Source organism: Eumetopias jubatus, unplaced genomic scaffold (assembly GCF_037043125.1).
Source record: "Eumetopias jubatus isolate StellerSeaLion01/CBP00866 unplaced genomic scaffold, mEumJub1_p1.0 scaffold_4, whole genome shotgun sequence".
Classification (NCBI taxonomy): Eukaryota; Metazoa; Chordata; class Mammalia; order Carnivora; family Otariidae; genus Eumetopias; species Eumetopias jubatus.
The window spans coordinates 55,199,467-55,222,426 of NW_028274810.1; the positions used below are offsets into that span (position 1 = coordinate 55,199,467).

Below are 22,960 nucleotides of genomic sequence, written 5' to 3' on the forward strand. Positions count from 1 at the left end.
AATAAGGGAACTTTTCGTGGCCAGGAGCCTACCTAATAAGCAAAACCTATCATTCATTAAAACCATTTTCAGGGAGACAGAGTAGTCCGGATTAAAGTATGCTAACAAACACACGACAGGCCAGAAAACAAAATTTCAACCCACTCAGTTTCTAAAATCCAAAACACAGCTCAGCACACTGATTCTCAGAGACTTCAAAGCTACGGCCATTTTGAAACCTGAAGGCACCATTGTTTACTTTTATGGCAAACCCGTGCCTATGAGTGGGAAAGAATCTCTCTCCACATGGCCCAGCAGCTGTGGCAGCTAGAGGGAGGTCACAGTGTGGAGCCACAGCAGAATTACCCAAAGCACAGGACATGGCCATGGACAGATACAGGTTTGTACAGCTTGAAGCTTGTTAAACCTGGGTTGGGGGGGATCTTCTTCAAGAAAAACAAGAAGGAACTGTATTAGTATTGCACATTTTACAAAAGCGCATGACCCTGTGAGCACATGGCGAGGGTCCTTCTCAGGGCCTTGCGGTGAGACACTGTAAGTGAGGGAGTCTGAAGCTTAAGCTCCATTAGCTTTGTGGTGCCTCTGCCTCTGGCCGTAGGAGGTGTTTGCCCTCTAAGCAGGACTGTGTTTGTCCTCAGCAAATATTACCTAGTTGCATATAGACCTCCAGAACCTCAGAACTGAAATACACCTCAGAAAGTAGCTATCTAGCCCATTCATTTTACACACAGGGCAACAAACGTAAAGTGTTTTGGTCAAGGTCACACAGACTGGAATAATTAGAATCTAACAATTAAATGAGTTCCATGAAAGAGACTGTACCTTGGAAAATTAAGAACGCCAATCTGTTATCCTTTTATAAATGGATATTTTCCACAATGAGTACCTATTTCTTTACAAAAGGGAGAAGCATAAAAATACATAATCTACAAGGTATCTGGGCAGTTGAGAATAGCTTTTAATAATATTTTTCAAGACTGTGGTGAGGAATGCTTCTTAAGTTGCTTTGAAATTGTCTACCACAATTGAACCATTCATGTGTTCAAGAACTATGAAGCACTACCTTAGTTTGGGAGACCCTGAAAGAGAGCCCAAGACAAGGATTTTGATGCAAGAAGTATATTTGGGAGGTGAGAAAGAGAGCAGGAGGTAGTGGGGGATGTGAGGCGGAAGACAGAGAAGGAGGAACCACTAATAGAGGGTATAAGCTAGTTTCTGCTACGTGCAGCTGTGGTCTAGTTCTGCTGGGAACTCCCTGAGGAATCGTGAAGAATACCACCTCAGGATAGTCCCACTGGAGGATGCAGGCCTTTTTTTTTTTTTTAAGTAATCTCTTAAGCCTCAACATGGGGCTTGAATTTACAACCCCAAGATCAAGAGTTGCATGCTCTATAGGCTGAGTCAGTCAGGCGCCCCAGAAGATCAAAGGCCTTTTATCCATCAATTTCCATCCCCTGTATTGAAGTTTGCCCCAGATGCATGACCTTCCTAACTCTTCTGGGCTCTGCCTGTGCCTTGTTCCTTTTCCTCTTATCTCTTCCCCTTTCTTGTCCCTTCCTTTTCTTCCCTTCCCTTCCTTTTTCTGTTCTTTGCAAAAGCCCTAAGAAAAGCTCAGTAATCAGCTTTGCCTACCACAGAACTGCCTGCCATAGCTACAGCTGAAATCAGAAGCAAGCTAAGGAGACGTGACATGGGGCACTGGAAGTGTTTCTACACATATCAACTATGTGCCAGGAGCCCACGTTTATCGAACCCAATATTTGTTTTTAATCAGGCTGATCTATCCACATGCTCCAAAGAGGCATGAACATAACCATGCCTCTCAAAGCCATGCGTCAGTCATTTAATAAATGTTTGTCCCATGCCCACCATGGCCCCGGTTCTGTTTTAGGAACTGGTTATAGAGTAGTGAACAAGACAGATCTTGTTTCTTTCTCATGAAGTTTATACCCTGATGGGGGGAAGGCAATAAAGAAAGAAATGAATAAACAAAAAGACAGTAAAGTTCTTTGCTAGTAACAAATGCGATCCGCGCTGACAATTGTAATATGCTAATGGGATAGTGACTAGCTACTTCAGAAAGATTGGCCGAGGAAAGCTTCTCTGAGGTGGCACATTTGCCTCAAGAGAATACTGGCGGGGGGGGGGGGGGGGGGGAGGTGCGCTGTGCTGGGGATGCAGGGGATTCTGGAAAGAGGAAACAGCTAGTGCAAAGAGTCAGTCCAAAAGAAAGTTAGCTGTTCGAGGACTTGCGAGAGGCCAGGGTAGAGGGCTGAAGGGCAGACAGGGGAGACCATGTGGGCTTTCTTGGCTAGGGCTAGAAGGTTGGGGTTTATTCTAAGTATGTTGTGAAGCCTTAAGAGGGCTGTAAACAGGGGAGTGATGTGTGGTGACTTTGTTTTTAAGAGCTCACTTTGGCTGCCGTGTGGAGAACCAGGCTGAGGCAGAAGCAGCAGCAGCACCACTAAAGGCAATCTGTTGCTGTAATCTGGTTAGGGGGTGGCAGTCAGGGGGGCAGCAGGCGGGGGGTCCTGGGGGGGCTTGGGGTGGTGGGGGGCTCGGGCTGTGCTGGTACTTGTGGAGAAGAGAAAAGTAGAGAGTTCAGGATGTGTTTCTGAGACCAAGTTGATAGTACTCTTAGATGCATTGGATAGAAAGAACTGAAGGATAATTTTTGGCTTGGGCATATGGATGGCCGGGGATTATTTATTGAGATGGGAAAAACCAAGTGTACCAGTTTGGGTTCTCCAGAGAAAGAGAACCAATAGGAGATACATACAGATGGGTGTGGGGAGATACATGCCGGATAGATAGACAGACAGACAGAAATAGAAAGATATAGATACAGATGTATAAATATGTAGAGAGAGAGATAAAGCAATTTACTATGAGGAATTGGCTCACATGATTATGCAGGCTGAGAGATCCAATATCTGCTGTTGGTAAGCTGGGGACCCAGGAAAGCTGATGGTGGAGTTCTAGTCTGAGTCCAAGTCCAAGAAAAGACTGATGTCCCTGTTGGAAGATAGTCAAGCAGAAAGCAAGAATTCTCTCCTTTTTTTTTTCCCAGGATAAATATTTGTATATAATGAGGGAAAATAAGCCACATATTTTAAAGATGAATCCACTGAGAAAATAACACTAAACTTTAAAAAGGGGATTTCAAATAAATAAATAGATAAATAGATAAATAAACAAATAAATAAATAAAAAGGGGATTTCTATAACCAACGAACTATTTCACATCTTTTTGTTTTTTTTGTTGTTGTTGTTGCTTAATGTATGGACAGCTAGCACTGTTTCTTGCATCAGGTCAATGTCTTAGATGATCTGTTCCAGGAAGATCACTTAGTCCAACCTGATAAAGCCAATATGGTTCTTATCCTGATGGAAACACTGGTGGGACACAGTGAGGCTGTGTTTCTGGATGTGACCATGACAGTTTGGGCAGGAAGAGCAAGAATAAGAGCTGAAGCCACCTTTTCACTGATAAGTCCGGTACACCTGTGGGTGACAGCCTCTTGCTTTCAGGGGTGCAACAAGTCCAAAGAAAAAGCATTCTTTCTTACCCAGACTTTTATTCTATTCAGGACTTCAGCAGACTGGATGAGGGCCACCCACACTGCACAGGGTCATCGGCTTTATTCAGTCCACTGATTAAAATGTTTGTGTCCTCCAGAAACACGCTTATAGAAACACCCAGACATAATGTCTGATCAAATATCTGGGCACCCAGTGGCCTACTTAAGCTGACACATAAAATTAAGCATCATACCAGGAAGAAATAATACTGTTACAATAGTACAAGGAAACATTTCAGATTTCAGTTTGAACCACATTAATTTGAAATGCCTAAAAAACACTCAAGTAAATGACAAATGGACAGTGGGATATGGAAGCTTGAAGTTCCGGGGAGAGGCTTGGGCAGGAGATATTAATTTGGAATTTATTGGTGTATGGACAGTTTGAAGCCAAGGAACTGGATGATGCCACCGCATTAGAGAAGAGCAAGGGTCTGAGACAGAGCCCTGGGCCCTCCCACACGCTCCGTGTCCATTAGTCCCCTGGGGCTGCTGTGGCAAAGCAGGGCATAGCAATGCCTCTGCTGTGCAGATATAACTCAAGTAAAGATCTTGAGATGGAGAGATTATTCTGGATTATACAAGAGAGCCCTAAATGCAATTCCAAGTGTCTTTATAAGACAGGAAAAGAAAGATATTTGGCACAGAGGAGACAGCAGTGTGGCCACAGAGACAGAGTTGGAGTGATGTGGTCACAAGCCACAGAAAGCTAGCAGCCCCCAGAAGGCGGGAGAGGCAAGGAGGATTTCTTCCCTCGAGCCGCTAGAGGGAGCGCAGCTCCAATGACACCTTAATTTCAGGCTTTTGCTCTCCCGGACCGTGAGAGAATACATTTCTGGTGGCTCAGTCGTTAAGCGTCTGCCTTCAGCTCAGGTCATGATCCCAGGGTCCTGGGATCGAGCCCTTCATCGGGCTCCCTGCTCCACGGGGAGTCTGCTTCTCCCTCTCCCTCTGCTTCTCCCCCTGCTTGTGCTCTCTTTCTCTCTCTCTGTCAAATAAATAAATAAAATCTTAAAACAAAAAAAAGCACAGGCTCGTGGCCCTTTGTTACAGCGGCCCTAGAAATAATACATGGCATGACTCATCGCCCAGTTCTGGGCCAGTGGCATGCCGTCTGCCGGCTTCCTGTCGTTCTCTGTGTCTCGTCTCCATCGCATAGCCCCTGCCAGCTCATAATTCCTGTTCCCTCATGACACTGGCTTACACTTAGCCCATCTGCGTCCTCTCCTGCTCCTGTCTGTGTTAGAACCTTCTAGCTTAGGCAGCCATGGCTTTCTTCACTGCTTCTTATGGCTCACATTTTGCCAGACAGAGTACCGGCTGACTGTGCTTAGGTCAAGTGCTGCTGGCCCGACAGAGATGGAGGGTCATGGGAGCACATGGGACTGTCTCCCCGTCGGGGGCTGTGGACTGTGAGTGTGGCAGATGGCAGGGTTGCCAGATCTGGCTCGGCTCAAACGTCTGGAAATTTTTAACCAAAATGATAGGAACTCAGTTCTGGGGCAGCATGTGTGTAACGAAGGAGAAAACGATTGCCCAAAGAGGTAACTCTCCTTAATGAGGAATTACCAAAAACGTTGAGGTGGGCCCTAGTTAAATATGGCATTCTTCCTTCATGTCATGTTTATGTTCAGTTGCGGGGCTAGAGCTGTTTGGACAAGGGAGAAACTGACCTTTCTCTTTAATTTGGTTTTCCAAATGAACAACACTTGTGTGGACATCATGGAAAAAATTAGGTGGCTGAACGAGGCCAAGCGACTCAGTGAGCTTCCGGATCCGCTGACCTTAGCTTGGCTATCCTCTAATGCAGAGCAGGGCTTCCGAGATGCTACTGCCTTCAGATCGCCCGGGACTCCAGCGGGTCTGGGGCACGGCCCGAGAGTCTGCATTTCTCATGAGCTCCCAGCAGCTGCTGCTGTACTGGTCTGAGCACTGTAAGGAGCAGGGCTCTGGGGCAGCTTGGTTTCTCGGGACTCAGTCCCAGGGATGCTTCTAGGAGTGCCCTGAAACACAGAACTAGATCAAATAATTCAGGGAACAAGTGGGTAAAGCAAAGCTCATCAGGTCTCCTACCTTCAGGACGTCTGGCTGGCCCACATAACTTGTGCTGCTAGGGGGGATCAATTATATGCAGTGGTTCCCAAATTTATTTGACCATGGGACTTTTGTCCCCATATATCTCAGTGGCCAGGATGCTATAAAGTGTACCTCTGGATATGCTTCTCTGGGAACACATTCCTTACCTCTTGCTTTCAGCCCAAGACTCCAGGGGGAATCTTCAACATCAGGAAGGAGCAGGACTTCAGGCGAAGACTTAAGTCAGCGAGATGAACGGCTCCGAACACTGGAGAATGTGTCAAGTGCAGTGGCTGGAGTAACACAAACCCAGATTTCCATCCTTGCTCTACATTGACTAACCACGTGACCTTGAGCCAGTCATCCTCTCCAAACCTTGGTTTCCTGATCTGTAAAATGGGGGTTCTGGTATATTCCTATTTTGGGAGATTATGATGAGAAATAAACGAGTTGAATGTGTGTTGAGGCCTCAGTTGCCTGGTACATAGTAGATGCCCAGTGGAAGCTCTTATTATTACAATGATGCAAAAATGTCACCACATTTCACGTGCACCCCATCTTTTACTCCAGGTTTTTTTTGTTTTGTTTTGTTTTTCAAGAGAGAGGGGAAGGAGACGGTGAGAAAGAGAAAGCACAAACATTCTGACTTGGAAGGGAACTTGTGCTTTGAAGCTGACAAGTATAATTTGTCTTGAGACTGCCAAGCTCTTGGGTTGAGCCTTCATATTGGAAAAAAGAGACAAGTTAGATTAATCTGGGGCCTTCATTACTTACTCCATCTGGCCTGCCTTGGCACGGCCCCTTCCCTCTACGAGCTGATTACTCCTTCAAAAGCCTCAGCAGAGTGGTCTCTAATGGGCTCTGACACGGCAGGAATGGGGCTCACACAGCACAGAGATAAGGGCCCCAGCACCGGGGCCAAAACACTTCCAGCGCTACAGCCCAGATGCTCCACCACAAAAGAAAGAACTGAACTGACAGGGAGCCAAGGCCTCTGGGCCGGGGTAGATCTCGGGATTCCCAGGACACCTGGTTCCCCGCACTGGGAGCAGTACCAGCAGCCAGCCTCCCCGGGATGGGACTGGTGATGTGGATTATCGGACTGGGTTGTGTTCCAGTGACTAGGGGCACTTTTTAATCTCGCTTTATAGTCACGCTGGGGAGAGGAAAGTGCTTGGGCGAAGTGAAGAAGGTTGTTGTTTTTAGGCATTTGCCAGTAAAAACCTGCTGAGGAGGCGTTCGCACTTTCCCACCCAGTGCACATGGCCCCACAGTGATGGCAGTGGGAGGGGGAGATGGAGAGGGAAGCGAACTGTGGTTTCCTAATCACCTACTATGCACCAGGCGGGGCACCAGGAGGTCTGCACACGGTGGGCTCTATCACTCAGCACAAGCCTGAGAAGTAGACATTACTATTCTTTATTGAGAGAAGGTAAAGGCGTTTATTCTGGGCTACTCAGTAAGGGATCTTGCCAGAATTTGAACAGAGGGCTGTCCGGGGGTGGCACGGGGAACAGCCAGTCCCTGAAACAAAGCTCGGCTTCAGAGCTGCTTTGAACAGACAGCTATTTCAAAGGGCCATGGACTTTGGCTTCCAGGACATGAAGGGTCAATGTCCAGCAAGGTAGCTCCCAGGCCTCAGATAAGTGAGTCTGGGAGGCTCGATGAGTCAGAGACTGTACAACACTGCCATCTCCTGGGAGCAAGGCCCACACTGGCCTGGCCAGGTAGAAATCCAGCTCAAAATACCTAAGGGATGCCTGGTGGCTCAGTGGGTCAAGCATCTGACTCTTGATTTCTGCTCAGGTCATGATCTCAGGGTCATGATCTCAGGGTCGTGACATTGAACTCCAGGCTCAGCAGGAAGTCTGCTGGAGATTCTCTCCCTCTGCCCCTCCTCCCCACTCATTCTCTCTCTCTCTCTCTCTCTCTCTCTCTCTAATAATAATAAATAAATAAATCTTAAAAAAAAAAAAATACCTGACTAGGGGCGCCTGGGTGGCTCAGTCGTTAAGCGTCTGCCTTCGGCTCAGGTCATGATCCCAGAGTCCTGGGATCAAGCCCCACATCGGGCTCCCTACTCAGCAGGAAGCCTGCTTCTCCCTCTCCCACTCCCCCTGCTTGTGTTCCCTCTCTCGCTGTGTCTCTCTCTGTCATATAAATAAATAAAATCTTTAAAAAAAAAATACCTGACTAAATTATGCTCCCCGCAAGGAGCCTTCTATAGTCACATTATGAATCAGGACCACCAGTGTTCCTTCATTAGTTACCAAAGCCCACAGAGACTGAAAGCACGGGCTTTCGAGTCAAACACTGAACTGTTCATTTTTTTCACTCGGCAAATATTTACTGAGCCAATTTTGTGCCAAACACTGTGCTAGGCAATAAATACACAATGATGATGAAGACAAATGGTCCGTAACTTCATGAAGCTTATATTCCAGCAAAGAAGATGGACTGTAAACAAGGAATTGTCTCATTGTAAACAAGGAATGTGTTCATTATTACTGTGACAAGTGTTCAGAAGAAAAAGCACAGGGTAATACAGGAGTACTTCATGCTGAAGGGGAGACAAGGACTCTGGCCTCATCAGTCTGTCAGGAAAGAATTCCCTAAGGGCATGATCTATATGGAGACACCTGAAAGATGTGCAGGAATACGTCAAGCAAAGTGATCTCGGAGAATGACATGTGTGAAGGCCCTGAGACAGGAAGGAGACAGGAACCTTTGAAAAACTGAAAGTTCTGTATTGATGGGCCATCAAGAGAAAGAAAAAGAGTATGTGAGGAGAAATAGGCAGTGACCAGATCACACAGGGTCTTAGAGAGCCTTGTAAAGGATTTGGCCTCATATTGGTCAAGTCTCTTTGTTATGTGTGACAAAGACCTAACACAAACTAAGTGAAAAGGCAATTTATGGGTTCACTAAATTGGGAAGTCTGGAGTTAAAGCTTCAGATAGGGCTGGATCCAGGAGCTCCAATAGTATCATTAAGACTTTCTTTTCAACTAATTAATTATCTCTCTTTGTTTCTGCATTTCTTATTAAGTAGGCCTAATTTTCTCCTGCACTGACAGATTCTGTCAATCAGGTAGGAAAATAGTAACTGATATTCACCAGGCCTACCTCTTCAGAACCCTATGGTCCAAAAGGAAGAGAAGGTTACTTCTCTATCTCCATTTGGAAAATAAAATTAGGACAAGACTCTGATTGGCTCAACTTGGGTCACATGTCTACCCATTAGGCCAATCACTATGTCCATGGGGATGCCTTACAATGATTGGGCTAACCTGGGCTGTGTTCCTAAAACTGTAGCTAGAACAGAGGTGGAGGGTGAAGAAAGGAGAAGTGGAGGCACCATGCCTGACAGCCTCAGGGCCATATGGAATATGGGAGGAGTTTCCCCCATGGAAAAGTGGTTCTCCACTATAGAAGAGAGATGGGGAAGATGGTGGGATATACAAAAACATTGACAAAACAATATCACAATTGGCAGAAAGCTATGAGAAACCACTGAAGGGCTGTATGCAAGTGAAAAACAAGATAATGTTGTTGTTTTTTTAAAGACCACACTGGCTAGATTGAAATGGAAGGGATAAGAGTGGAAGCAGAAAAAACTTCTAAGATTCTAAGCAAACTGAAACACTTCCCAACCACCTAGAAGTTATCTAGAAATGCTCAAAAAACCATAGCAAAGATCCTTTTAAATGCACAATAGAACTTGCAAGAAAGTGTGAGAAATCCTCATGGGGTAAAGACAAAGAGGGAACTGGAAAACAGAGGGTTAGGTGAACAGCTGAAGCTACGGCTCCCCAGGAGAGTTCTACCAATCTCAGGTAACCAAGACACTTACATTTTAACAGCCATGTGAGGAAAGGAGAGAAGACCTTGGGCCTACATGGATGGCTGTTGGATCTGAGAACCTTCTTCCCCCGATACATACCACACATAAAGCTGGGCACCTCAGTGAATGGTGAAATAATGGACAAGGACAAAAATGCACCCATTACCACAGAAAGATAACAAGAAAGCATTTGTGTGTTGACCTAGTCTGTGGATGAAAAAAAAAAGCCCTCCCTTTTGAGGGGCACCTGGGTGGCTCAGTTGGTGAAGCATCTGACTTCGGTTCAGGTCATGATCTTGGGGTCCTGGGATCTGCCCCGCGTTGGGCTTCTCACTCAGTGGGAGCGAGCTTGTCCCTCTCCTTCTCCCTCTGCTCCTCCCCCTGCTCATGCTTGTGCGTTCTCTCTCTCTCAGATAAATAAAATCTTTAAAGAAAAAGGCCATCCAGGGCGCCTGGGTGGCTCAGTCGGTTATGTGTCTGCCTTTGGCTCAGGTCATGATCTCAGGGTCCTAAGATCGAGTCCCGCGTCTGGCTCCCTGCTGCGCGGAGAGCCTGCTTCTCCCTCTTCTTCTGCCTGTCACTCCCCCTGCTTGTGCTCTCTCTCTCTCTCTCTCTCTGTCAAATAAATAAATAAAATCTTTTTAAAAAAGCCATCCCCTTTGAGACTTTATAAACTTGAGTTTTCTCATGGGCTTGGGGTTGAAATTCATTCCACTTGCATGGTCCTAGAGTCACCAACTTTAAAAAGGGCTCCAGACTAGTCACACCTTGGGGTACCTGGAAGAAAGAAACACAGAAGTTCTCTAGAGACCCGCAATCCAGGATGCAGCCAGAGGAAAGTCCCACTGAACATATGCTCACGATGAGGTTGTCAGCCATCTCTTTCCCCCATGATGACCACACGGACCTTCAACTGACTACTGGCCACCAGGGCATTCCTGACCCCTTCCCAACCTGCCTGTTTCTGACCTTCCTAGTCTCTGTCCTCAAGATTCTGAGCCAGCTATAGCCCTGATATTTACAACATTTCTCTGGCTGGGAACTTCTACTTCCCTCTCAACATAGCGATGGAACGTTGGTTCCATTTGTTATGAGGCCCCTGGCTGCCCCCAGGAGCCAATTTGTCTCCCCCTCTTAGACCCAGCCTAGTGTTGGGATGCTACCTCCTGGTGCGACCCCACACACATGGGGGGTTATTTGCCCTGACCCTATGCCCTGGAGGAACACAGAGGGAACAGGGGAAAAAGAGAAGAGGATCAGGGCAAGTTCTGGGCTAGTCTTCATCCCAGTCTGTGGCATCTTGTGGAGGTGGCATGGCCTGGTGGAGCCTGGGCTTCTCCCGACACCAGAGCCCTCTTCCCGGCCAAGCCCAAGTCTGGCGTGCATTAGCTAGTGGGTGTGGGAAGCCTCTCCTGACTCCACCCCCTGAATTGAGGAGTGTAATCTCTGCCTGTGCTCTGGGAACCCAAATTCCTTCTTACACCACAGCCTGTGGCAGTGAGGCTGGCTGCGTGGACTGCTGGCACTGAGTTCTGAGGTGGAAATCGAATAACTATCTGACTTAGAAAAACAGATCCAACACAGCCGTCTTTGTGAGAAGAGAAGAGCCACAGAGCAGGCCAGAAACATGAAGGGTGGTGGTTGGCAGCTCCACCCTGCCCTGCAGTGGGGAGCAAAGGCCCGCCTGCCCGTTTTCCTGACAGACAAAGGCAGGGCCTTCACAGCCGTTGCCAGGGCAGGATTCTCTACCTGGGCCCTCCCAGGCCAGGAAAAGGACCAAGTCGAGGTACCCTCCCCAGTCATGTTGAGGGTGTTGAGAGTGGTGAACAATGAGTTCCATGAGCTCACACTTGGAGATGTGCTTTGCTGACAGCAGAGGACAGAAAGGTTGGCTCAGGCCCTGGGCCATGTGCCCTGCATAGATGCCTTGAGCCTGCCATTCCTGCAGCCCTCATTGCACATGAACCTCTGACCTAGTGCCTGCTGCAGGGAATGGCCTTTGTTGGGTTTATCTTTGTCCTTGAGTAGCCCATGGCTTCCAACGTAGTGCAGTGGCTGCACATGGTACAGACTCCCTAGGTAGCTGCAAATGCATTCTAGACCTCCATTTTCTTGGTGCAGACAGAGGAGGTCAGACTATCTCTAAAGGACTTGCCTTTGCATACAATTTAGAAATACAGTCTCAAATACCAGACACAGGAGTTCAAAGTCTGGCTCCACCCTCCAGTATCTAGGACTTGCAGCAAGTTATTTAACCTTTTTATGTTTCCCATCTGTAAAATGGGCATATTATAGTACTTGTCTCACGAGGGTGTTACGAGTGAGGTCACCTTTGCAAAGCACTTAGCCCTGTGCCAGGCCCATAGCAGGCACTTGGCAAACATCAGACTCTGAGTTTATTTAGTGTCTACGTATATTTGTTTCATAATTCATTTGTGTGTGGCAATCATTCATTCAAAAGCACAGTGGATTCAGAGCACCGTGAAGACAAACACAAATAAAATAGCCTTCATACTGGAGGAGCTCCTGGTCTAGGGGCATTTGCTTTGTGTTAAGAACTCTAAGGACACAAAAGGCTACATATCATACAATTCCATTGATATGAAATTCTCAGATCAGGCAAATCCACAGAAACAGGAAGGAGATTTGTGGTTGCTAGGGGCTGGAAGGAATGGGGAATGAGGAGAGACTGCTAAGAGGTACCAGGTTTTTTTTTAGGGGTAAAGAAAGTGTTCTGGAATTGGACGGTGGTAATGGTTGCACACTCTGCACAAGCTGGTGAATACATTAGAAACCGATGAGTTATACGCTCTGAAAGCGCGAATTTCGTGGGATGTGAGTTATCACTCAGTTTTTAAAAACAACACTCTAGAGTCTACCACTTTTAGCTACTGGATCTTGGATAAGTTTTACCACCTCTCTGGGCTTCAGTTTCCTCATCAGTGCAAAGGGGATGATAATTATCTAATGGAGCACCAAGGAAAAGAGCTCACTCACCACGCTGCCTTTATCAGTGCAATTTTATCGTCCACTGGAATGGGCTATATCCTTCTCCGTCCTTTCACTTCCAGTCTGTATGTGTCTTTACATGTGAAACGAGTCTCCTGTAGGTGGCATGTAGATGGGTGTTGGGGTTTTTTTTATCCATTTTGCCACTCTGTGTCTCTAAGGAGCATTGAGACCATTTACATTTGAAGCAATTATTGGTATGTACTTATTGCCATTTTGTTAGCTGTTTTCTGGTTGTTTTTGTAATTCTTCTGTGCTCCTTTCTTCTTCCCTTGCTCTCTTTCCTTGTGATTGATGACTTTCTGTAGTGTTATGCTTGGCTTTCCTTCTCTTTATTGAGTATCTATTATAAGTTTGGGGTCTATGGTTATCATGAGGCTAATATAACATCCAAAGCACATAGCAGTCTGTATTAAGTTGACGGTTAAGTTTGAACACATTCGAAAAGAGCTTTACTCCCCTCCTCCATATTTTATGTGTATGTTGACATATTTTACATCTTTTAATTCATATTTTCTTACTTCTAATTATGGCCTTTTATTTCCCACTTAAGGAAGTCCCTTTAACATTTCTCGTAAGGCCAGTTTAGTGGTGATGAACTCCCTTAACTTTTGTTTGTCTGGGAGGCTCTTTTTCCCTCCTTCAAATCAGAATGATAGCCTTGCCAGGTGGAGTCAACCCTTGAATATATCAAGCCAGTCCTGTCTGGCCTGCAAAGTTTCTGCTAAAACATCAGTGATAATCTTATGGGGGTTCCCTTGTACCTGTTTGCTTCTCCCTTGCTGCTTTTAAAATTCTTTATATTTAACCTTTGATATTTTAATTATTGGGTGTCATGGTATGGAACTCCTTGGGTTCATCTGGCTCCAACTCAGGGAAGTTTTCAGCTATTATTTCTTTAAATTTTCTGCCCCTTTCTCTTTCTCTTTCCCTCTGGGATCCCTATAATGTGAATGTTTGTTTGCTCGATGTTGTCCAAGAGATCCCTAACCTGTCCTCATTTTTTAAAAATCTTTTTTTCTTTTTGCTGTTCAGCTCGTGTGCCTTCCATCACCCTGTCTTCCAGATCACTGATCTGTGCTTCTGCATCCACTAATCTACTGTTGATTCCCTTTAGTGGACTTCTCATTTCAGTTATATTCAACTCTGATGGATCCTTTTAATGTTTTCTCTTTGTTGAAACTCTTGAGTTTTTTCCATTCGTCTCTCCCATCCAGTGAGCATCTTTATGATCATTGCTTTAAACGTCTTTGTCGGGAATATTGCTTATCTCAGTTTCATCTAGGTTTTGTCTTGTACTTTTGTTTGGAGCATATTCTTCTGTCTCCTCATTTTGCTTAACTTTTGTTTGTTTCTATGATTTAGGCAGAACAGCTACTTCTCATAAACTTGAAGGAATGGTCTTGTGTATGGTCCCCAGCGTAGACTGTGCATGCCTGGTGGCTGGAGCTGTGGCTGGAGTGGGCTGGGAGTCTTGGGGCACTCCATGCTGGGGCTGCCCCGGTGGAGTAGTTGGGGCTGAAGTGGGGGTGGGCCTGAATGGTCTCAGGATTCTCAGTGGAAACAGTGTCTTGGCAGGAGAGCTGAAGCTGAAGTGGGTGCAAGCGAGGTACCCTGGGAGCTCCGTGCAGGGGGCACCCTAGCAGGATGGCTGGAACCAAGGTGGGTATGGGCTGGGCATTGCCAGGGTGCTCTGCACAGGGGGCACCCTGGAAGGGCAGCTGGAACAGGCATGAGCTACGAGGTCCTAGAGCACTCTGCTCCAAGGATGCCCTAGAAGGCTGTCTGGAACTGAAATGGTGTTGGTCTGGAGTGTTCAGGGTTCTTTGCACCTGTGTCACTTTGGCAAGATGGCTAGAGCTATAGCAAGCACTACAAGGGTGTCCTGAGGAAGCAGGCCGGCTATGGTGCCCAGTCCCTGTTCCCATCTATCAAGGTAAGGGGGGAATGTAAACCATGGCACTTGCCAGGCCCTCTGACCCAGAGAGAATTCTAGCAGCTCCCTTGGCTTTTGGCGGATTCTAAGGATGGTACCTTGATATTTTAGTTGCCCTTTTAAAGATCTCATTTAGGGCGCCTGGGTGGCTCAGTTGGTTAAGCGACTGCCTTCGGCTCAGGTCATGATCCTGGAGTCCCGGGATCGAGTCCCACATTGGGCTTCCTGCTCAGAAGGGAGTCTGCTTCTCCCTCTGACCCTCTTCCCTCTCGTGCTTTCTATCTCTCATTCTCTCTCTCTCTCAAATAAATAAATAAAATCTTAAAAAAAAAAACCTTTAAAGATCTCATTTATTTGAAAGAAAGAGAGAGAACACGAGTTGGGAGATAGGGGCAGAGGGAGTGAGGCAGAGGCAGAGAGAAGCAGGCTCCCCGCTGAGCATCAAGCCCCAGGATCTGATGGCAGACGCTTAACCTACTGAGCCATCCAGGCATCGTCCCTCTAGTTGCCCTTTTAAACTGTGGCTTTTCCTGTTCCCCAGGGCAAACAAATCTGCTCACAATTGCTCAGTATTATCCCTCCCCACTGCAGTTCAGGGCATGGCAGGGGGGCGGGGGGAGGCGGGTACGTGTTCCCTTCATTACCATGCCTCCATCTCTCTTGCCGTTTTCTGTGTGGTCTATCTTTTGTTGTGCAAAAGCTGCTCAGTCAGCCCTCAGTTCTTCAGAAGGAATTGCTTTATCACTATGTGTAGATTTGGTGTGTCTATGGAGGAGGTGAGTTCAGGGTCTTCCTACGTCACCATTTTGGACCAGAAGCCTCTTTCCTAGTGTGATATTAATGTGCTGTATTACAAAATAATTCCAAATCACCAAGCAGAGAATGACAAGAGTAAGATCCATTAAAAAAAGACTTTCATAAACATACTGCTTAGATATGTCACATCACACTTCACATGATCTACAGGAAATATCCACAGTATTTGGAACCTATACCATAACTCCATAACTTAAGCTCCAACTTCCAAAGGAAAGCACACAAAGGCTTGACTTGATGATCTGGAAAATTATACTCTGAAGTTAAAATTTTCAAAAAGAGGAAAGCATCTAGGCGTTAAAAAAAGAATCCCTTCTTGAGAGTAAATCGGAGGGGGAGATGAACCATGAGAGACAATGGACTCTGAAAAACAAACTGAGGGTTCTAGAGGGGAGGGGGGGTGGAGGGATGGGTTAGCCTGGTGATGGGTATTAAAGAGGGCACGTTCTGCGTGTAGCACTGGGTTTTATGCACAAACAATGAATCATGGAACACATCAAAAACTAATGATGTAATGTATGGTGATTAACATAACAATAAAAAATTTTAAAAAAAAAGAATCCCTTCTTGAACCAATAGCGCCTTAAATTAGTATTTCAAAATATATAAACTTCAACCACATTTAGTCAATTTTTCTCTGCATTCCCTGAATAGTACCTGGCATAAGGCAAGTACCCATTTGTTAGCTGTAATTATTACACTACAGGAAGTTCTCTGCAAAAGATGTGGATAGATTAAATATGAATGAAATAAGTGTTGAAGAAACATGAGAAACTGATGGTGGAAAGGAGTCGTAGGTCAGAAGAGCATTTTATTCATTCATTGGTGCATCACAATGGAGATGAAATCTGAGAGGTAGTGATTAACAGCAAGGATTTGACTTAACTGTCTTTCATCTGAGATCTGTCACTTATAACTGTGACCTCGAGCAAGTTACCTAAACTCTCTGCACCTCCGCTTTTTCATGTAGAAAATGGGAATAGGGGCACCTGGGTGGCTCAGTCGTTAAGCGTCTGCCTTCGGCTCAGGTCATGATCCTGGGGTCCTGGGATCAAGCCCCGCATGGGGCTCCCTGCTCCACGGGAAGCCTTCTTCTCCCTCTCCCACTCCCCCTGCTTGTGTTCCTTCTCTCACTGTGTCTCTCTCTGTCAAATAAATAAATAAAATCTTAAAAAAAAAGAAGAAAATGGGAATAAAAATCACACATAAAGTATCCAATTAAAAAAAAATCCTGGCAACCTACTGGAATAAGGGTCAGAGCCAGATTTAAATTGCATTGAAATGATAAAGACATGTGAATTTTTCTTGCCTGAGTTTATGGACTCATTACACATTTACCAAGTCCCTACTCTGCACCAGGCATTAAACCAGTCCCTAGGAATATAATGCAAGACCTCATTTTTCTTCCTGAGACACTACTGTAAGGAGGTATCCAGAGGAGAAAGTCTTACTCCTGGAAAGGCAAATCAAGCAAATTTGTTCTTGTCTTACCTCACATTTCCAATAGAAAGCCTGATTATTCTAGCTCATCCTTTTGAACCAAGCCATAGGTCATAGGTGATAGGTTGTTTGACTAGCCAGTGGATTGGCTGCCCTTGAGCCAGGTGCTCACCCCTGGTCTAATGAGCTGTGGCCAGGAAATGTGATGGTGGCTCACCGTACAAAGCATGGTCATATCCTCCCTCCTAGCAGAAGCTAGCTTTTCTTAGAAGAGGAATGGGGCACTGCAGACAACACATTGGTACAACAAGGAAACATTTTCCAACAGATGTCACAGTGTGTGCAAGGTCAGGCCAATATGGAAAAGTATGAGATAGTTGGGGAACTATGAAGATAGGGGGTGAAGAAGTGGATTGTGATTCTCCAATCACAAAGCTGGAAAGGGAGGCTGGAGAGGGGTTAGCTGGGCTGAACATTGTCCCCTTGCTCTGGATGTCAGGACAGTCTTTGACTGCAGGGCAGGAGTGAGGGTGGTCATTAGCCCCCAGAATCATTATCCCCCAAATGTGGGCCACTCTGGGTCAGAGTCATACTAGGCACTGGAGCGGGAATCCCTGGTCACTCTTGTCAGAGGTCCTCTTCCCACCCATCTCACACACAAAAAAAAGACAAGACATTTTGAAGGTAATCCTTCATTCTCTGGAAATTGCTAAATGATAGAAAAGAAAATCTGCCTTGAGCATAGAGACTGGAGCATAAACATGAATTCAGGGGTTCTGAGAAGAGCTGTTCTTATGATGCCAACCACTTTCCCCACAGAATAACTAGTACCAGACTGGTTCAGGGAGACTGTTGAAGATGGGCAGATCCCCAAGTCTTTCTTCCATAAATCAACGACATCACAAGGGGTGATCTGCTGAGGACACTTGGGACCCTTGAACTTGGGCTTCCATTTTAAACTAGCTTTGACCTCTTCCCAACTATCAGTTGTGTAAATATGTCTCTCTACCACCACGATCTATCAGCAGAAAACATTATATTATCAAATTATACATTGTGGCACCTGGGTGGCTCAGTTGGTTGAGTGTCCAACTCTTGGTTTTGGCTCAGGTCATGATCTCAGGGTTGTGAGATCAAGCCCCGTGACTGGCTTTGTGCTCAGTGGGGAGACTGCTTGAGATTCTCTCCCTCTCTTCGTCTGCCCCTTCCCTCACTCTTTCTCTCTCTCAAATAAATAAATCTTTAAAAAAATTATACATCAAATTTTATTATCTGTTTATCTTGCCAAAATCCTTTTAAAATATTAGATCCGAAAAAAATTTTATTTCTCAATGGAACTGAGGCCTTGGATCTACCTCTAGATTTTACTTGGACCTTATAGTCTGATCAACTCAGGTTCAAATCTCAGTTCCACCACTTGGTAATTTCAACCTTAGGCAAATTACTGAATCTCTCACAGCCTCCATTTCCTCATCTGTAAGATGGAGATAATAATTCCCATCTTTAGGGTTGTGATAAGAATTAAATGACAAGGTGTATATAAATTAATTAAAGGTATCTGGTACTTACCTTTAACCACTTTATATATACCTTGTCACTTAATAAGGTGATCAATATAAGTTAGTAGTAATAGTAATTTTTTTTTAAGATTTTATTTATTTATTTGAGATAGAAAGCGAGAGCAAGACAGTGAGCAGGAGTAGGGGGGAGGGGGCAGAGGGAGAGGCAGGCTCTCCACTGAGCAGGGAGCCCCATGAGGGGCTCTATCCCAGGACCCCGGGATCATGACCTGAGCCGAAAGCAGACACTTAACCAACTGAGCCACCCAGGTGCCCTAGAAGTAGTAATTTGTATGATTAGGGGCAGAGAATCTGATTGCTAAATGTCATGTTTACTGCAAATCTATTGCACAGGACAGTTGTGAAGATTAAATGAGATGGTGAGTTGAAGGGCTCTGAAAAGTGCTATACAAGCTTTAGGAGTCATGAAGTCATATAAGTGACTGTTACAGCCAAGAGAGCAAAGTGGCAGATGGAAAGAACCAAAGTGTAGAAAAAAGCTGGGACCGTGACCTTCAAAGAGTGAAATCAACCTCCAGCTCACTTCTGAGTTTAAAAATATCAGTAAAATCATTTTAGGAATATGTTTCATGCTATTTTCTGAAATCAATGGTGACTTATTTAACAGTAACCACTAATTTTCTCCATATTGTGCACATATTTTTCATCAATTTACAGACTGACTGGTCTACTTTCAAATAGGCTTTCACACCCTATGTGGTGTTAGACATTGTAAAGGTAAGAAAGTAAGAATATTTCCAAGTAGCAAATAAGTTTTCATTCACACCCCCGCTGCAATTGATTAATATTTCTTGTCTAGTATATTGAGATTTCTGGAGCCCCATCTGAGCTTCGTAGACATGGTGCTGTGATTGATTCGCTATGTCTGTCATGGGTCATGGGTATGGGAATGTGAAATGATAGCACATGTCTGTATTCAGATAAGTGACAGACGGATGCTCCCGGTGAAAATAATTTCTAAATTAAATTCCTTTTCATACTCGCATGACTCAGAATGGTATATTTACTGGGAGAAAATTTGAAAATTGTGACAGATTGTATTTTCCAAAGATGGAAAGGATGCTCTTCCGCAATGTGACCTTGCCACTCCCCCAAGATTAGGTAGAATGTAGTTCCCCTGCCCTTGAATCCAGGCTGGCCTGAGTGAGTTGGGCACAACCAGTTGGACAGAGGTAGGTAGGAAAGGAAAATAGAGCTTCTGCTGGGTTTCTCAGTGCACTTGCTCTTGGGAAGCCCCCTCCTAGGAGCTAGCACCATACTGTGAGAAACGCAAGGCTAAAAAGCTCATGAACATGAGCAGCAGTCGGTGGTCCCCACTGAACCCGGCCTTCAGGGCCGGGAGCCTGGAGATAACACCAGCCCCTGGGCATTTGATTCATTCCCCAGCTGTTCCTGTCTTCTCAGGTGAAGGCCCAGACACTGCAGGGCAGACAAGCTCTCTCCACTGTGCCCTGATTTCCATGAGCACAATGAGATTGTGCAAAAGTTTACCACCACTAGATTTGGGGGTGCTTTGTTATATAACAGTGGTAAACCGGAAAAAGAATCCCAAACACCAAGGGATGGAGGTGGCGGGTCTGCTTTCTCCATAGTGATTGTGAGACTCTGCACAGGCCGTGTAAGCCCTCAAAGTTTCTAGTTCTTTATCTAGGATAATAACAGCCCTCCTAATCACAGTACAAAAATGAAGTCAGAGAGCAATGGAGACAGAACTTTTACCAAGTAACACCGCCGTGAAAAGCACACAGATTGCTACTCTTCACTGACCTGTCAGCCGGGCAGCAGCACTCTGAATCACAGAAGACATGCTTTTTGGAAGATAGTTATTAGCCCACACCCACAAATCCAACTTAATAGATCTAGGTAGAGTCTTCACATTTGGTGTAAACCAAACCAAAGCCCTCAAAAGCTCCCACAGGACAAGCAGACGGACATGAGACATAACTCTTGCTGGCGGTGACCTCATTTTTTGTATAATGACACGCCACATGGTAAGAAGGCCTCTTGCTCTCATGAGAGGAACCAACAAGAGCCTCTCCCTCTTCCGGAAGTACATGCTGTGCACCCCTACAGTGTGAGGCCCAGGGCTGGTGGACCTGCCTTGCCCCATCATGGCTTTCTTTCCATGAATCTGCTCAGAGGCGGTCTTCAGGGCTTGTGCCTGGCTTTCTTGATTCTACTCCTTGCAGAAAAAATAACTTATTTCTATATTCAGACTAATTTGGTGGAACCCTTCCCCAACTATACCCCCAATTAACTTTTGTAGCAGTGGGAGTTAAAATACTTTTTAACATTTAAGTTTTATTCGAAGTGACCATGACACATGTATCTCCCACCTGCTGCCAGTATCCACCCTGATCCTCTGTCCTGGGTGCTTTCTCACTTTCAACCTCTGAAGCTTTATGAAAGAGTTCTTGGTTAGGCATTCACTAGCGTGAAAGTTGGTCAACTCACCTGTCACCTGCAAAATGAAGATAACCATACCCCATAGCCTGGAGTGGGGGGCAGGGAGACATAGCATAAGAAAGCATTCTGCCATGCAACTGGACTTCCTTCACTCTTTCCAAAATTTGTCTTTGGAACTTTTGCTATGTGCTGGGCATGGGGCAGATCCTGGGTAAACATTGATGAAAAACCAGTCCCTGCCTTCTAGGAGCTCTCAGGGCAGTGGGAAAAATGGAAAGTAAACAGGCTATGAACATTCAGCACGTTAAGTGCCATAAGGAGGGTTCTATAGGAATACCCAGATTCCCAAACCAGACACTGGAGGGTCAGCAAAAGCTTCTTGGAGAGAAGTGTTTAAGGAACAGGCAGGAGCTGGGGGATACGGTGGAGGATGGGATGGAGGGGAAAAGCGATGCCGATGGACAGAAGAGCAGCTACAAAGACATGGAGACTACAGAGCGCAGTGTTTCCAGGTGGTTCCGTATGTCTGAATGTAAGGCAGAGAGCAGAGGATGAGGAGTTGGTGGGGTAGGCAGCAGGCAGCAAACATGGCCTTATAGGCGACACACACACAGGCATATGGAGGTCAGCACTGGAAAGAGCACCTGGCCAATGCCATGGAGAATGGATCCGAGGGGCGAGCATCGGAGGCCCGAGGCCATGAGGGGATCTCTGCAGTAATTCAGGCGAGGTGCAGTGACCCGTTCATAATGGTTGTGATTACTCCTATCACACCCCCCTGACTGGTGGTTCAGAATGTGAAAGCATGTGGTGTGACTCCCACATGTTGTACTACGTTTTCTAAAGGAGTCTTATATAGGAAGGCCAATTTCTGTCTAGCGGGTGAACAAGAAATAGAGCTGAATGCAGCATGGATGAACTCGGAAGCAGAGGAAGCAGAAGGCCCAAGGCCCCACAGCCCGGCCTCCCCCAAAGTGCAGTGAGCTTGGCCTTTGTTTTCATTCCCCGAGGCAGGGCCCCTCCCTTGTAAGCCTGGTCATTTTCTGGAATCGGGAATCTTCCCCGAACTGGAATCTGCTTCTCCAAAATGAAAGTTGAATGTCAAGAGAGGGGGGAAATATGAAATTTCAGAGTTTAGCCCCAACAGTTCCAACCCAATTTTCTCACTGTAATCCCCACCACACCCCAATGAAAACAGGCCTGACTCACAAACCACATCAATCCTGGCGGGCGGGGAAGATTGGCTGCCGGCTGCTGGCCAGCTTCTCGGGGCCCCATCCCCCCGTGTTCCTGGTGGGCACATGTGTTGGGTGTCTCTCCGAAAGCCACAGAGGAAAGGTGGCCCTTACCCATGCCCACCCGCATGGCTCCGTGGCCCCAGCCATCTCCCTCTTCCTCCCCTGAGCTTTTAACTCCCAAACCTGTAGCCACGTGGGTTCAGGGAAAGCAGCTGAATTATGATCAGGCATGAGGAAGAAATTTATAAAGCCATTCCAGGGGCCACAGCCCTGGGAGTGTTTGCAGCTGATTCAACAGATGGAAAGGCAGGAAAAGGGTCATGGAAAGTTGGTGAGATCCCCACTCAAAATTCCACTTCTACCACATGGTAGCCGGGAACCTGGGGCAAATTACTCAGGCTTCTGTTCTGCTTCAGTTGTCTCAGCTCTAGAAGGGGAATAATAATGTCTTGTTTGGAGGGTTACTCGGAAGCCTGTAGCCCAATACCTGAAACTGAATCGGTGCTTAGAAAATCTGGATTCTAGCATCAGGTGCTGCCTGCACAACTCGGAAGGCAGTTATCCTGTATAGTCTCCCATCTGTGCTGGACTTCACTCCCTTCACCAGTCCCACGGGCAGGTGGAAGGCATTAACTCTGTTATAACACATTCTTCCCTTTCCAGGGCATTTCACACTTCATGTGGGTCAATACACACTTCCTGGCTGACTGATACACCCAAGTATCAAGACCCCAGGGCCAGGGGCACCTGGGTGGCTCAGCCTTCGGTTAAGGGTCTGACTCTTGATTTCAGCTCAGGTTAAGATCTCAGGGTCCTGAGATAGAGCCCCTCATCAGGCTCTGCGCTGAGCGTGGAGCCTACTTAAGATTCTCTCTCCCCCTCCAGCCTCCCCCAGCTCACTCTTCTCTCTCTAAAAAAAAAAAAAAAAAGATCCCAAGGCCAGAGGAAGGTAGAGACAACCATGCCAAAATTAACAGTCTCTGGCACTCAAGGCACAAAGTATGACCCATTAATAAATAAAATACAGGAGCTTTT

At 46.1% G+C, this 22,960-nt stretch overlaps 1 long non-coding RNA gene across 1 annotated transcript in view; it reads right to left on the reverse strand.

Moving 5' to 3' along the window:
• LOC114212112 (uncharacterized) overlaps positions 1 to 7,032 on the reverse strand; it is a 50,850-nt gene extending 43,818 nt beyond the window's left edge. The window contains exons 1-2 of the long non-coding RNA XR_003609902.2: positions 5,825 to 7,032; positions 5,255 to 5,584 (exon numbers count right to left, since the gene is read on the reverse strand). This is a non-coding gene — a long non-coding RNA (uncharacterized LOC114212112). The remainder of the gene's footprint in view (positions 1 to 5,254; positions 5,585 to 5,824) is intronic.
• Positions 7,033 to 22,960: the final 15,928 nt, after the last annotated feature.